Source organism: Colobus angolensis, unplaced genomic scaffold (genome assembly GCF_000951035.1).
Source record: "Colobus angolensis palliatus isolate OR3802 unplaced genomic scaffold, Cang.pa_1.0 Scaffold215, whole genome shotgun sequence".
NCBI lineage: Eukaryota > Metazoa > Chordata > Mammalia > Primates > Cercopithecidae > Colobus > Colobus angolensis.
This window is the reverse complement of record NW_012115322.1, coordinates 4,759,001-4,775,547: the sequence shown is the minus strand read 5'-3', so window position 1 is coordinate 4,775,547 and position 16,547 is coordinate 4,759,001. Positions and strand designations below refer to the sequence as shown.

Below are 16,547 nucleotides of genomic sequence, written 5' to 3'. Positions count from 1 at the left end.
CGGTTTGCCAGTATTTTATTGAGGATTTTTGCATTGATGTTCATCAGGTATATTGGTCTAAAATTCTCTTTTTCTCTTGTGTCTCTGTCAGGCTTTGGTATCAGGATGATGTTGGCCTCATAAAATGAGTTAGGGAGGATTCCCTCTTTTTCCATTGATTGGAATAATTTCAGAAAGAACGGTACCCGCTCCTCCTTGTACCTCTGGTAGAATTCGGCTGTGAATCTCTCTGGTCCTGGACTTTTTTTTGGTTGGTAGACTATTAATTATTGCCTCAATTTCAGAGGCTGTTATTGGTTTATTCAGGGATTCAACTTCTTCCTGATTCTTAATAATGAGATTCCTGGCTTTTAACAGGTTTTAGAAACTTCAGAATAAAAAAGGGGAACTAGAGCAGTTTAAAGTACTGGGCATCTGATAGAATTCACCGTTACACTGCCTTGACTTCTAGATGAAACAGGCCTCAATACAAATTATCAGTCTCCTCATACCTTTACTGACCTTCTCTTGGCTTATCAATATTAAGCCTAATGACTGTGTGTTTTCAGTGTGACCACCCCAGGCTGTTCCCCGCTCATTATTTTCTCATTTCCTTCTTTTACTTAGTACAGTATTTTTAATGTTCATCAGTATTGTAGCATGTATCAGTAATTTTTTCTTTTCTATTACCAAATAATATTTCAGTTATGAATATACCACATTTTATTTTATTCATCAATTAATGAATATTTGACTTGTTTCTACTTTTTAGCCATTGTGAATAATACTATAAATATTTGTGTACAAGTTTTTATGTAAATATATATTTTCATTGCTCTTTGTTATATATCTAGGCATAGAATTACTGACTCATATGTTAACTTTATGTTTAACATTTGAGAGACTGTTAGGCTGTTTTCCAAAACAGCTGCACCATTTACAGTCCTACCAAGAGTGTATGAGGGTTTCAGTTTCTCCACATCTTTGTCAATACATGCTGTTATTTATCTGTCATGATGTCTATTCCCTTGATCTGTATGTGTCTGTCTTTTTGTAGGTACCACACTATCTTAATTACTGTAGCTTTGATATGTTTGAAATGAGGTAAGAGTTCTCCAATTTTGTTCCTGTTTTTTAAAATGGTGCGTTTGGGCTATTCTACGTTCCATCAATTTCCATGTGAATTTTAAGATCAACTTACCAATTTCAGCAATGAAGTCAGCTGAGATTTTGATAGAGATTACATTGAATCAGGAGATCAATTTGGAGAATTTTATCATCTTAACAACAGTAGAGCTGAGATCCATGAACATGAGCTGTCTTTGTATTCACTTAAGTCTTTAATTTCTTTCACTGACATTTTGTAGTTTTTAAAATGTAATTTTACTCTTCCTATGTTAAATTTATTCACAAATATTTTAATTTTTAATACAATTTTAGATGGAATTGTTTTATTATTTCATTTCAGATTATTCATTGCCAGTTTAGAGAAAATAACCAATTTTTTTAACACTGAGTCAATGCCAAAAGAAAATGATTGATTTTTGTGTATTGATCTTGTATCCTGCAATCTTGCTGAACTTGTTAATTTTTGTAGATTTTTAGAACATTCCTTTGGCTTTCTTATGTATAAAATCAGTGTAATGCCTATCAAAATACCAATGACATCCTTCACAGAAATAGAAAAAAAATCCTAAAATTTATATGGAATCACAAAAAATCCAAAGTAACCAAAGCTATTCTAAGCAAAAGAACAAAACTGCAGAAATCACATTACCTGACTTCAAATATACTACAGATTTATAGTAACCCGAAACAGCATGGTATTGGCAGAAAAACAGACACACAGACCAGTGGAACAGAATTGAAAACCTAGAAACAAATCCATACACATACAGTGAACTCATTTTTGACAAAAGTACCAGAAGCATATGCTGGGGGAAGAGATAGTCTTTTCAATAATTGGTGCTGGGAAAACTCAATATTCATATGCAAAGAATGAAACTAGACCCCCATCTCTCACCAAAAACAAAAACCGAATCAAACTACATTAAAGACTTACACCCAAGACCTCAAACTATGAAATTACTACAAGAAAACATTGGAGCAGCTCTCTAAGACATTGATCTGGGCAAATATTTCTTGAGCAACATCCCATGAGCACAAGCAGCCATAGCAAAAATGGACAAATGGGATCACATTAAGTTAAAAAGCTTCTGCACAGCAAAGGAAACAGTCAAGAAAGTGAAGAGACAACAAACAGAATGGGAGAAAATATTTGCAAACTACCTATCTGACAAAGGATTAATAACCAGAATATGTAAGGAGCTCAGAAACTTTACAGGACAAAAATCTAACAATCCAATTTAAAAAAATGGGCAAAAGATTTGATTGGATAGACATTTCTCAAAAGAAGACATACAAATAGCAAACAGGTATATGAAAGCATGCTCTATCATTAATCATCAGAAATGCAAATCAAGACTACAATGAGATATCCTCTCACTCCAATTAAAATGGCTTATATCCAAAAGATAGGCAATAACAAATGCTAGCTAGGATGTGGAAAAAAGGGAACCCTCCTACAATGTTGGTGGGAGTGCAAGTTAGTACAGCCACTATGTACAACAGTCTGGAGGTTCCTTTAAAAACTAAAAATAGAGCTACCATATGATCCAGCAATCTCACTGCTGAGTATATACCCAAAAGAAAGGAAATCAGCATATTGAAGATATATCTATGCACTCCCATGTTTGTTGCAGCACTGTTTACAATAACTAGAGATTCGGAAGCAGGCCAAGTGTTCATGAACAGATGAATGGAAAAAGAAAATGTGGCACCTGTACACAACAGGGTACCATTCAGCCATAACAAAAGAATGGGATCCAGTCATTTGCAACAACATGGATGAAACTAGAGATCATTATGCTAAGTGAAATAAGTCAGGCACAGAGAGACAAACAATGCATGCTCTCACTTATTTGTGGAATCAAACAAAACATTTGGCTGGGTACAGTGTGCCTCATGACTCTAATCCCAACACTTTGAGAAGCTGAGGTCAGGCAGATCACTTGAGCCCAGGAGTTCGAGACCAGCCTGGGCAACATAGTGAAACTTTGCCTCACAAAACAAAAAAAAAAAAAGCCAGGCATAGTGGCACATGTCTGTAGTCCTAACTACCCAGGAGGCTATGGTTGCTAGAGGCTGGAAAGGGTAGTAGGGGGATTGGGGGAGAGGTGGGGATGGCTAATGTGTACAAAAACTATAAAGAATGAATAAAATCTATAGTCACAATAGAGTGACTATAGTTAATAATAACTTAATTGTATATTTTAAACTTAAAGAATGTAATGGTTTATATCTCAAAGGATAAATGTCTGAGGGGATGGATACCCCAGTCTCCATGATGGGCTTATTTCACATTGCATGTCTGTATCAAAACATCCCATGTACCCCGTAAATACATACACCTACTATGTACCTACAAAAATTCTTTTAAAAAAGATCATATCATCTTAAATAGAGGTAGTATTACCTCTATCTTACTCTTTCCCAATCTGTGTGCCTTTTATTTCATTTTCTTGTCTAGTTTTTTTGGCTAGAACTTCCAGCATAATGTTGAATAGAAGTGGCAAGACTAGATATTTTTTGTTCCTGATCTGGGGGGAAAACATGCATTCATTCACCATTAAGTATGATATGAACTGTGGATTTTCCATAACTGCCCTTTAATGGGTGAGGAAGTGCTCTTCTACTTCTTGTTTGTTGAATATTTTTAACATGAAGAGGTGTTAGATTTTGTCACATGCTTATTCTGTGCTCCTTTATGTTATTCTTGTCAAATATATTTATATATGTGATAGGCCCAACAGTACTTTATCCTACAATATTGTTTTGTACAATTTCTTTTTCAGTCAAGGAAAGAAGGAGACGAAGTATGCATTCGTTGTATCTTTTATAATTACTTTTACTTGTGCTGCCCCTTTTCGTTTTCTTGATGTCAAATTATCAACTGGATTCTTGAAGAAGTTTCTTTAGTGTTTCTTATAATGTAGATAGATGTGTTATCAATAAATTTTCTCAGTTTCAGTTTCCTTGGGAACATACTTATTTCACCTTCCTTTTTGAAATAGAGTTTTGCCAGAATGAAGATTTTTTTTTTTTTTTTTTTTTTTGAGATAGAGCTGGCTCCATCGCCCAGGCTGGAGTGCAGCAGTGCGATCTCGGCTCACTGCAACCTCCACCTCCCGTGTTCAAGGGATTCTCTTGCCTCAGCCTCCCAGGTAGCTGATATTACAGCCACACACCACCAGACCCAGATGATTTTTTTGTATTTTTAGTAGAGACAGGGTTTCACCACGTTGCCCAAGCTGGTCTTGAACTCCTGGCCTCCAGTGATCCACACACATCAGCCTCCCAACATGTTGGGATTACAGACGTGAGCCACCATGTCCAGCCCAGAATTAAAATTTTTAAGTAACAAGTTTTGGGGTTTTGTTTTCCCGTCAGCACTTTGTTTATATCATCCCACTGCCTTCTGGTCTCCATTGTTTCTGATGAGAAGTCAGCCATTGATTTTGCTGAGCTTCCCTTGTATGTGAGGAAGTATTTTTCTCTTACTGCATTCAAGATTTTCTCTCCCTTGAACATTTTCACTTTGATGTGTCTGAGTATGATTCTCTCTGTCCTCATCCTACTGGGAATTTGTTGAGCTTCTTCAATAGGTCAATTAATGAATTTTCATCAAATTTTGGAAGTTTCCAGCCATTATTTCTTTGAGTATTATTTTGTTTCTTTCTCTTATCTCCTTCTGGTACCCCTCTTATGCATATGCTGCTGTGTTCAGTGGTGTCCCATATTTCTCTGAGGCTCTGTTGTTTACTACATTCTTTTTTCTCTGTCTTTTCATTACATAATCTCTATCAATCTATCATTGTGTTCACTGATTCTTTATTCTACCAACTGAAATCTATGACCACGCCCTTCTAGTGAATTTCTTACTTAATTATATTATATATTTATTTCCGTCCAGAATTTCCACCTTTCTCTTTTTTCAAAATCCATATCATCAAAATCCTTTGCTTTATTGTGTGCAAAGAGTATTAGTGGCTTTTGACCTTCCTGCATTTCTATTTTCTTGAAAAATTAGTGATTGATTCTCTCCAAAATAACCAGAGGAGAAATAAGGCAGAAAGTGTCTCCTCCTCACAGTCTCCACTGAGTTCCAAGACTAATAGAACAGAATGTAACCAGACTCTGAGTTCTTTGTGATATCTGAGCAATACATAGAATTCTTCAGTAATTTGTACATTCATTTTTTTCTACAGTGTCATCAAAGGACAAGCAGAAATCTTGATTCTTAACTATTACAATATAATGGCCTCACCTGTGACCACTTCCACATCATAATAGCAACAAGGTCGTGTGCATTCTGTCTGGATTGGTTGCATCCTCTGAAGTGTTACACAGACAAAGTTCCAAACGAAAAACTACCTAGTAAGAAAGTTTCGTACATCAGTGAATTTAATCTATATATTTAAATCGTTTCAGATGTAGAGATATAATCATGGGTGGTTTTTAAACTTTCATTCATGTGCTTCCTGTTTGCTACAACATTCTTCACAGTAATGTTTGTATTCACTTCATAGAGTTTCTGTGTTGCTAAAAACCCTTAAACAGTGAATAACTGATGCATTTTGTTCTACATCACAGGAAGTTCTTTAAAATCTTCGTCTTTGCTCCTATAGTTTCACAAGTAATACATCTGGTTTCATTAGTTAATGTTTTCTGAAAAATTTCATGAACTACATTGAGTCTGGTGTGCTGTTGTTATTTTCAGTATCAATATTACCATTTGGTAAGTGACCATTTTGTTTATCCTGCCTTCTCTCTTCTTATAAAATATCAGCAATTGTATTTAGTAGGTAATTTAAGAACCCATGGGCATCTTGTTGCTTGCAGAAAAGCTCATTTTCTTTCTGTAATCTTGTTTTGAACTTCTCGGGAGATATTACTTCAACCTTTTCCTTCTGTGTGGCTACACTGTGGAAGAAAGTTGCTGAGCACATTAAAATTTTCCTTCTTCCTAGGTTGTCTTGTATGCTAGAACTTTTTCCTGAAATGGATGACAAAAATAAAGCACATGAAGTACTGAATTCCCAAAATTGCATATATTCCCCAAATTGACTAACCCAAAAGTGCCCATTGCAGGTATTCCCAAAATTGACTAACCCAAAATAGTGCTCATTGACTGGAAACGATTCTGGGCCAATCTCTTTCTCTAATGCTGAAGCACTGGCACTCGTGATCCAGATGGAGGCAGGGGAGGAGAGAAGCCATGCCACCCACTTGCATTGCAAAGCACAGGCCACAAACCCACACACCACACCTGGCCGGCCACAATTGCCCGATTTCTTTTTTTGTAATTTCTGTCTCTTTATTAATATTATATATCTGTTAAAATGTTATAATAATACTTTCCTTTTGTTCTTTAAGCATAGTTTGCTTTAGTTCTTCAAATATATCACATTTGTAATGGCTCCTTTAAAATCTTTGTCTGTTTAGTCTGAAACCTGGGTCCTCTCACAGGCAGTTTGTGTTCACTATTTTTTTCCTGTGTATGAGCTGAACTGTCTTGTTTCTTGCATGTCTCTCTCTCTCTGTCTCTCTTTTTTTTTGGAGATGGAGTCTCGCTCTGTCGCCCAGGCTGGACTGGAGTACAGCGGCACAATCTCGGCTCACTGCAACGTCCACATCCCAGGTTCAAGCAATTCTCGTGCCTCAGCCTCCCAAATAGCTGGGATTACAGGCACCTGCCACCACACCCCACTAATTATTTTTATTTTTTGTTCTTTTAGTAGAAACAGGGTTTCACCATGTTGGCCAGGCTGGTCTGGAACTCCTGACTTCAAGTGATCTGCCCACCTCAGCCTCCCAATGTGCTGGGATTTACAGGCATGAGTTACCGTGTCTGGCCTCTTTGCATATCTTATAATATTTTATTGAAAACTGGACTTTCTGGATAGCATATTGTAGTAATTCTGAATATTAGTCCTCAGTACTCATTGTTGTTGGCCTGTTTATTCATTTAATGACTTCTCTGGACTATTTTAACAAAGTCTATTCACCACCTATGTGAAGCTTCTGATGTTTCTCTTCAGAGCACAAGCGTTTCCCATGCATATAGTCCTCCTGGGATGACAGTAGCTATGACAGACTCCCTTTGACTGTCTCTTTCCCTGATCTGTTATGCTGTTTGCTTCTATCAGTATCATACCTACCTGTTAAGCTCTGGTAATTGCTGGGGTAATGCTCTGTTGTTTCTAATAATACCCCAGGGAACAAATTGCTCTACAGTCTGTTCCAATTAAATTCTGTCCCCTATACTGAACTAATTTTGAGGCCATTCTTTGAAGTTTATTCTGAAGCCAGGAGGATTGTTCTTGGCTGTCTCTTTGATTTTCTCTGGTAAATACCTTCATGTTCTTGGGCGTGTTTTTCTGTTTTGTTTAATAACTGATATCCAGTCATTTCCTATTGTTCACTGAAATGACCTACTACTTAGCTTATTTCTCTCATGGAGATACTAGCCTCCTCTTGCTTACCATCAAAATCTTCATTGTTTTAAGAGCACTCTTGGGCTTGAACTCTCCCACACTCTATTCTCAATAAAGTCAGTTCTCTTGGGGAGAGCTTTGGAGTTCTCTGTTCTTATGACATTCTCCTCCCCCTGGGCAAAATCTTGGAACTACTAGCATGAAGCTAAGGTTAGGAACAGCAGCCCACTTTTCATGCGGTGGTAAACCTGTTTTATGAGCTGAGCAGAGCAGTGTGCAGAGGAGTAGCCTCTAATCTCTTGACTTGCCTCTCCCAGCATGGAACCTGTGCCCTAAGGGTGAGCTGGAGCATGGATGTTTTAAGCTCCAGTGTTCTCAGTCTACCTCACCTGGAGTAGAAGAACTTTTGCTCTACAGGTAAGGTCTTGGTGCAGAAAGGGAACCCCTGGCCTCTCAACTGTACTTGACTGGAATTTTACATCTGCAATACATAGCTGGGGTCATGAGAAATGTTGATGGCTTGCCTCTCTGTGGAAGATATCAGAGCCCTTGGCTGGGAGGTGGGGAGAAGGGGAGCCCTGTAATCTTAACCACACGTACCTGTAGTGGAGCCTCTGTCCTGCTGAGCTGGTGAGTGGGAGTGAGGAAAGGAGTGGGTTGTGACTCAAGTGCCAGTGATTCTCATTGTTCTTCCCAAGAGTTAGGAAATTGTCTTGCATAAATGTTTCCTCATTGGCTGTGTGCCCTTGAGACAATTTTCAGAGATTTTAAATGATTATATTTTTATAATTTTTTTTTACCAGTTATGGTTGTTTCACTGGGGAGCTCCTCACTCCGCATCCATTCCAGACGTAAGTCTGGGCTATTATCTTTTGGACATTATCCCATAAACCTCTCTTCTTCTTCTCAGAAGGAACTTTATTACTGTGTGATTTATAATTTATCAATATATTACTTGTAGCTCTAGAAATTGGCATCATGCCATAAACCACTTTGTACACTGCATGTCAATAAATTACAGCATCCTCATATATCAATATTGTATGTATAGACTTAGTGCCAACATGTATGAATAGGCACAACCTAACATAAGTACACCTGTTTATATACATGACATTCTGTAGGTCATATACAAGGAAAGAGAATAAGCAATTCTGGGTTACAGCCAATCTCAGTTGTAGTCATGCTACTGCCTCCAAACCCAATGTGACAAAGCAAGGATGGGAAAACTTTCTCCTTTCCCCATCCTTGATGGTCCCCCAGTTAACCCAGGATATGCTAGGCCAAACCAAGCCCTTTTCCTTCTCTAGCAGTTTCTTCCCAGAACCTCCCGGCAGAAGGTGGGCTTTGTTTTGTCCTCTGTTTAAAGAACTTTTTCCTTTTTTTTTTTTGGAAACAGAGTCTTGCTCTGTCACTCAGGCTGGAGTGCAGTGGCATGATCTGGCTCTCTGCAACCTCTGCCTCCCGGGTTCAAGCAATTCTTCTGCCTCAGGCTCCTGAGTAGCTGGGATTCCAGGCATGCACCACCACACCCGGCTAATTTCTGTATTTTTAGTAGAGACAGGGTTTCTCCATGTTGGTCAGAATGGTCTTGAACTCCTGGCCTCATGTGATCCACCTGCCTCATGTGATCCACCTGCCTCATGTGATCCAGCCTCCCAAAGTGCTGGGATTACAGGAATGAGCCACCATGCCTGGCCTAAAGAACTTTCTTTAAAGAACTTTGTCTAAAGTTGTTTGGAACTTTAGGAGTTCTTCTTTGCTCCTGCAACCCTCTATTCTGTCCAAATGTTCACTGACTACTAATACTCTATTCTAATTTACCTGAAAAAATGAAGGACCGACCTTCTGGATCTATTGCTTGATTAAGCCTTCAGGTACCTGCATACAAGATATATAAAAGGCTCAGTTTTATTCCATTTCCTTGGGTATTTTGTTTTGTTTTAATAACTGATATCCAGTCGTTTCCTGTTTTGTTCACTGAAGTATCATGTTATGTTTTACTCACATGCAGAGTTAACAAGTTTCTATTATGGGTTATCTCCATTTTCAAAAATATCTGAGGGCCTGTAGAATACACTTTAAATGCTTCAGGAAGTCAGTCATAACCTTTTATATTTGCCCATAGTTTGCTTTCTTGCCTCATCTCTGATCTCCCCGAGCACCACTTAAGAGAAAGCAACACCACTGCTTTCTCTTAAGCAGACCATCTATTTTATGTGTCAGTGCTTTTGCTTTCACAGATACTTAACCAAATGATTGTCACAGAATATCCTGATAGTAATATGAGATATCAGAGATATCAGGGACTCAGGCCACACCTATTAAATAAGTGACTACGTTGCGGTTTTATTTTTTTTTTGAAGTTGGAGTTCACTCTTGTTGCCCAGGCTGGAGTGCAGTGGCACGATCTCAGCTCACTATAACCTCCGCCTCCCAGGTTCAAGAAATTCTCCTGCCTCAGCTTCCCAAGTAGCTGGGATTACAGGTGCCCAGCACCACGCCCAGCTAATTTTTTGTATTTTTTAGTAGAGACAGCGTTTTGTCATGTTGTCTAGGCTGGTCTCAAACTCCTGACATACGGTCCATCCGCCTTGGCCTCCCAAAGTGCTGGGATTACAGACATGAGCCATTGCACTGGCCAGGGGGATTGTTTTTTATAAAGCTCTTCATTTGATTCTAAAGATGCTTAAGAACCAATGCTATTCTCTCTTCTCTTCCTGCAGTGGCCTCCCTATCATCAAGACTTTGCTTGACAAAGTCTTGCTTAACAAAAAGCAGAAAAAAAGAAGAAAAACCTAGACACAACTAAAATATTACCTTCCTTGAAAAGGTTTTCTCAATTCTGTCTGTATTCCTCAGCTAGCGGATATTTGTTATTCTTGGATAATTAGTATTAGAGCTCTCTTTCTGGGTTTAGGGAGTACCCTACATTCTGAATCAGAGATATTTTCTATCTTACAACTTAAAATGCCTACTACTTACTCTCCCAGCCTCTCTTACACATTGGGCATAAGTCCATAAACAGGACTGCCAATCAGGCATACTCACCACAGACTTTGAAACAAAAATTAGAGACATGAAAAAAACGTAGACTACAGACTCCATTTCTGGAGTCTTCATTTCTGAAGCAGCAGTAGCAGCTACTTCCAGTTTCCAAATATAACAGAAAAGTTATTATAGTGGCAACATATATCTTGCAGCTTCCAGACAGTAGCATTGCATGCTGCACGCTCCTTTCCTGGTTGGGTAACTTCCAAAGCTGTTTCTATAGCATCCTGAAGAATTATGTGAGGTGCTTCCTATCCTTTAATAAATGTATTTTCTGCTGAAATTACAAGTTGGGTTCTATTGCTGGTAACTAAGATGGAGGGACACCTCTGTACCCCCAAAGCACTTCATTCATAAGCCAATATCACAATAAACCAAACTATCTTATCGTTAATTGCCAGTAGAATATCAGTTAACTGAGTCAAGAAGGAAAGAAAGCACATTCTAGCCAGAAAAGCATAACAGGAGCCTGTGTAGCTGGAAGGGACATAGAAGGTACCAGGGACTAAAGGGACAGTGTGTCTGGAAGATCAAATGAAGTAACTGGTGAAGAGTGTCCATGGATAGGAAGTTGTTAGAGGAATTAAGTAACTGAATCATACTGTTAGCAGTGGTGAATCCGTATGGGTTTGCAACAACCTCGGTTCTTACCTCCTCAGACGAAAGAATTCAACAGGGCAGAGTGAGAGACTGAGGCAAGTTTTAGAGCAGGAGTGAAAGTTTATTAAAAAGCTTTCAAGCAGGAAGGAAACGAAGTAAAGTACACTTGGAAGAGGACCAAGCAGGTGATTTGACAGATCAAGTGTGTGGTTTGACCTTTGACTTGGGATTTTATATGTTGGCATGTTTCTGGGGGAATTACGTCCCTTTTCCCCTGATTCTTCCCTTGGGGTGGGCTGTCCTCCTGAGCAGTGGCCTACCAGCACTTGGGAGGGGCTGTATGCATAGTGTATTTACCAGAGTTGTACATGTGCTCACTTGAGGCATTCTTTCCTTACCAATCTCGTGTCCTTAGAAGAAGGTCATATACCAGTTAAACTCTGCCATTTTGCCTCTTAGTGTATATGCTTGCACCCACTTGCCTAACTCCTGAGATCTTACCAGAAAGCTGCTGATCACCAGTTTCAGGTGTTTTTATCTATTGGGAGATTGCCTTTCCCTGGCACCAGCTGTGACCGATTATTATTTTAGGGAGACAGACCATCCGCCTGACGATCACCTGATGGTTGCCTGACATTCTTGGTTGGGGGTGGGGGGCACTCTCCTGCCCTGCTCGTGTGTGACTAGCTACCTACTGTAATGATACTAGCTGTATAAGACCATGTGAATATATTTTTAAGTTCAAGAATAACATAAAGCTATTGAGTCTTTATAAATGGCAGATACTATGCTCAGATTCATATTTTGAAAAACATCCGCTTGCTTTGGGCATGAAGAATAGATTGGAGGTGGGAAAATACTGGTGATTTTAGTTGGATTTGTGATTTGCTCATAGTGTTAAGTTCTGTATTATTGTTCCAAGTGATCACTGCCTCCAGACCATATCTTTCTATTAATGCTCACTTTTTCCTTTTGGAGCAATCTGGAATGAAGACTTTCCCTTCCCATCAAAAAGCCTTTTATTTTAACCTTTAAAGCTACCTAAGACACAGAACAGGCTAGAGCAATATTTTCTCCATGCTTCTTGCTGTTATTAATAGCTCTTGCTAATAGAGACCTAATTTTTTAAAGTCAATGTTCTGCTGAAGAGACTTAAACTTATATCAAGTCCATTTAATTACATATAGATGTGTGACTTAGATTGGATTATTTTTCTATCCAGATATTAAAGCAATTCTGTTTTGGGTTTTTGTTCATTTGTTTTTTGGGGTTTTCTGGAGACACGGTCTTACTCTGTCACTCAAGCTAGTGTGCAGTGGTGCCGTCATGGCTCACTGCAGCCTCAACCTCCTGGTTTCAAGTGATCCACCTCAGCCTCCTGAGTAGCTGGGGCTACAATGTACACCACCCTACCTGGCTAATTTTTTTTTTTATTTTTTTAGAAATGGGGTCTCACTATCTTGCCCAGGCTTCTGTTTTATTTTGAAAGCATGGTTACTTTCATCTTACTCTTTTCAAACTAAAGTGAAAAGTAAAATGATATACCACACTAAAATGTATATGTTTCATTATATCATATATACATTATATGTTATACATTATTATATATTATATATCTTTATTTATAGAACGATTCAAAAATAAAATTTGAAGATATTATTTATATTTTTAGTTGGTCTCAGAAAGTGAAATAATGATTGCAGATCACCAGATTGCAAATGACCAGCAAAATAATTGGAGCTGCTATTGGTTTTTAATAAGTGGAACCTTCTGAATTTTAGCAAATCCAGCAAATCATTACAAAAGGCATTGAGCAGTAAATCAGACAAACAATTTGGTGTTTCGTTAATTAGTATATTCAAGCCATTTAAGCTTCTGAAGAATAAGGTTGCCCTGCCAGAAAATCTTTCCAAGCATACTTAAAAAAGCAATATTCTAAACAAAGGCACAGCATTTGGTTGCTAATATATGCAAAGTTGGTAGGGAAAAAGTCTGTGTGGCTACATGTCAGGCCAGGCGGCTTACCACAACAGCACAGCAGGGAGCAAGGGGAAGTATTAGAGGTTAAAGGCAAAGACAAAGAGGAGATTACCAGTTCCAGAGTGTTATTTCATATAAGAATGATTTCGTTTGCTGTTGTTGACCTTATCTGTCCACATCATTTCTTAGTTATTTTAACCGACAAAAAAGAAAAGTGTAGAATATTAATAAGAAAAAATAAAAGCATATATTCTTTGTCTAAAGTAAATTTCAGGAAATACTAGGTTTAACAATTTGAAAAGATCTGTCATTTTTGTGAGTCAAAAATGATTGATTATGGGCAATTTCATGTGGTTCAACCTAATCAAACCTACCAGTGGATTGTAATATATCACAATATACAGCATGTTGCAAATACAGTTTGCTCACTCTGAATAGATTTGGATATCTTTTTCTTTTTTTATTATCAAAAATTATTTATAACAGAAAATATTTATACTTTTATCTAATGAATTAATTAGGTGTCAGAAACACTTGATGTGGACATTTTTAATAGAGATTATCAAGCTCAAAAGAAATCTTTAAAGTACTGAGGGGGCAATAGAGTACAAAGGACCTCAAAGCTTAATGCTGATGAACTGAGCCAACCTATAATGCCCTCATCAATCTCTCAGCTGATATTCCAGGATTCAGAGATTTTCCACAGCCATATATCCACACTGCAGATCTCCCTGATTTCTAGGAGTCTGAAATCTCAGGAAAGATAAGCGTCAATGTAATAATAATAATAATAATAGCAGCTAACACCTAAATAGTATTTACTGTACCCAGACACTGTTTTAAGTGTTTTACATATATTAATTCATTTAATCGTCAAAGCAATCCAATTAAATAGGTAATATTAACATTAACAAATAGGTGAGGAAATGCAGGCACACAACAGTTAAGCAATTTGCCCAAAAGTGCCACAGTAAGTAAGTACCTGAGCCAAAATTTAATCCCAGGCTTTCTGGCACAAGAGTCAGTACTTAACCAGCAGCAAACTGTTTCTCAATATTAAAAAAGTCTAGCATCACTGAATCAATTCTAGTACATTGTGGGTTGCAAAATTAGTTGAGATACCGACATCCTTAATAAAGCTTTTCAAGCTTCTTTTCATTCTAATAGCTAGTATTTTGGACTACGTTAAAGAAAAAATTATGGAACAATAAAGAAGACTTTGTTCAGGGACGACTGCACTGGGGGCTGCAGTGGGAGAGACAGATTGGGCCCAACTCTAACTCCAATAAGGGCAGTGGGTATCTATAGCCAAGGAGCAGAGTGGGTGTCAGTGGATGGAAAATTACTGAAAGGAAACATCAGGGGTAAGGAGAATTCTGGCTAAACTGACGTCACAGGGTTATTTTAAAAGGCAGGCCATATGATCAGATACCAAGGATGGGAGATTTTTGCTAAACTGATCCAGCAGGATACTTGCTTTAAGTGGACTAAACAGGCAGAGTCCCTAGACTAAGGATGGAGTCCAAGATTGAAGCTTTGTTGAGAGGAGGACTCAGAGGAGCCTAACTAATGTTTAGTCAAAGGAGGGAGTTTCTGTCAATCCTCCCTATGGTTCAAAAGAAAGAAGAGTCAATCTTCTTTCCTTTGAGTAATAGAAGTCCATTCCTCGTTTGGTAGAGGATATCTGCCGGATGTATGAACAATCAGGCATTTAATGAGGGGCATTTCTATGAAACAGAAAAAGAAAAACCAAGATTAATGTCTACAAACCCAGTTTCTGTGTCCAGAAGGCAGCCAGTCAAGAACATTTCTGGATATTGGGCTCAAAGCATCTTTAAATGGTCGACTGAGGGTAAGAGAAGCAACCCAAGAAATTTCCTGGTTTGCAATTTGAATGTGTTTAGCAATGACATCGGGTGAACTTTCTGAGGGGCCCAAACAGCAGCAGCATGATGGTTGCCTGCACACAATCTGTTACGGCAATTTGTTTGAAGTTCGTGTCAAGTTGTCCAGCCTCAGCTTGCAGAGCTTTGGGAAAATGGCAGTTTTAGTTCGTAGTGATGCCAAAGCAGAAGGATGGGAGAAAAAATTAGAATGTTAGTTTGAACACTTGTAGCCAGATATCAAAGGAAACTAGAATTCTGGATCCTGTCCAGTTTACAAGGATATAACGAAACCTCAAAGACAATGAACAGAGCTAGAATCTAGTAATAGGTCCACTTTGGTTTTCCACTGAAACAAAATTTTTTACAATCTTTCCCCCTTTTTAATTTTGTATTACAAAATAAATCTAGTGTCATTAGATTTGGCCTTATTATTTAAATAAGCATAGCAAGAATGGTAATCGATCACATAGGCCTTTTAAAATTTGCTTTGTTTGAACTTTTCATAAGGAATCTCAGATTAAACTTTTAAAACCCAGGCTAGCATACCAAGCCAAGAACTCACCATCAGATTTTGCCACCTATTATGCCTGCAGATTTGAGTGAATTCCTCTCTTCTCTAGGTCGCCAAGGTATCCAGAGTTTCCTGGGCCTCCCAGGAAGAGACTTCTGTATTCAATTTTAAGAATGGGAACCCTGTCAGCCAGATACCTGACTGGTATCTCAAGAGGGCTTTATAAGCAATAATTTATAAAGTTGACTCTAGTTTCTTAAATCTGTTTAGTCATATCTGATTCTGTGTACTTCATTCTAAAATATGCCATTTCAATCAAAGCCTTGGTAATATAATCAATGTCTCCAGCTCTGTCCTGCTATAATAAAGACATATTTTTATTGACCTTGTACAAACAACTATATTGCCATAAAAACAATAATAGTCAATAATGTATCCATATTTTGGAGAGATTAGGCAGAGAGGAAAAAATAAATGTTTCATTTTGTTTACAAAGGCATAATCTGTAAGATTGCTGTAAGCTAAGGATAGTTTAAGAGAAAAACATTTCTTTAAATATGGAAAACAAAACAATAAAGAACAAGCAATATTCCAAATAAAAACTAATAAAAGTTCATTCAGTCTCATGTAATTAATTTTTGTTCTGCTTGATCTTGAATTAATAGTTTTATTAATAAGCCCATCAACTTCTAAGGATCTGATAACAGTTTATTTGAAAAGATAATTTGGTTGTTTCTGTGACACACAACAATAATAACTGGAAAAGGGGATTTTGACAAAGTCCTATGAACGTCATGTAATTTCTGGAATATTTATATCAAAATTCCAAATTTATTCCAAAATTCTGGAAATTTATATCAATGACATATACTAATACAAATAGAAAACAAATAAGCTTAAACATCACATTTTATTTGACAGTGCCTCCTATGTAATTTAACATGTCAAATACACCAACGTAGGGTAACATCCTTTTTTTTTTTT

General features: G+C 37.7%; 1 protein-coding gene and 1 pseudogene across 1 annotated transcript in view; one reads left to right on the top strand and one right to left on the bottom strand.

Annotated features, from left to right (window-relative positions):
• Positions 1-16,547, top strand: part of MBD5 (methyl-CpG binding domain protein 5) — a 520,295-nt gene that overhangs the window by 297,032 nt on the left and 206,716 nt on the right. The window lies entirely within an intron of this gene.
• LOC105512598 lies at positions 5,210-7,460 on the bottom strand (annotated as a pseudogene).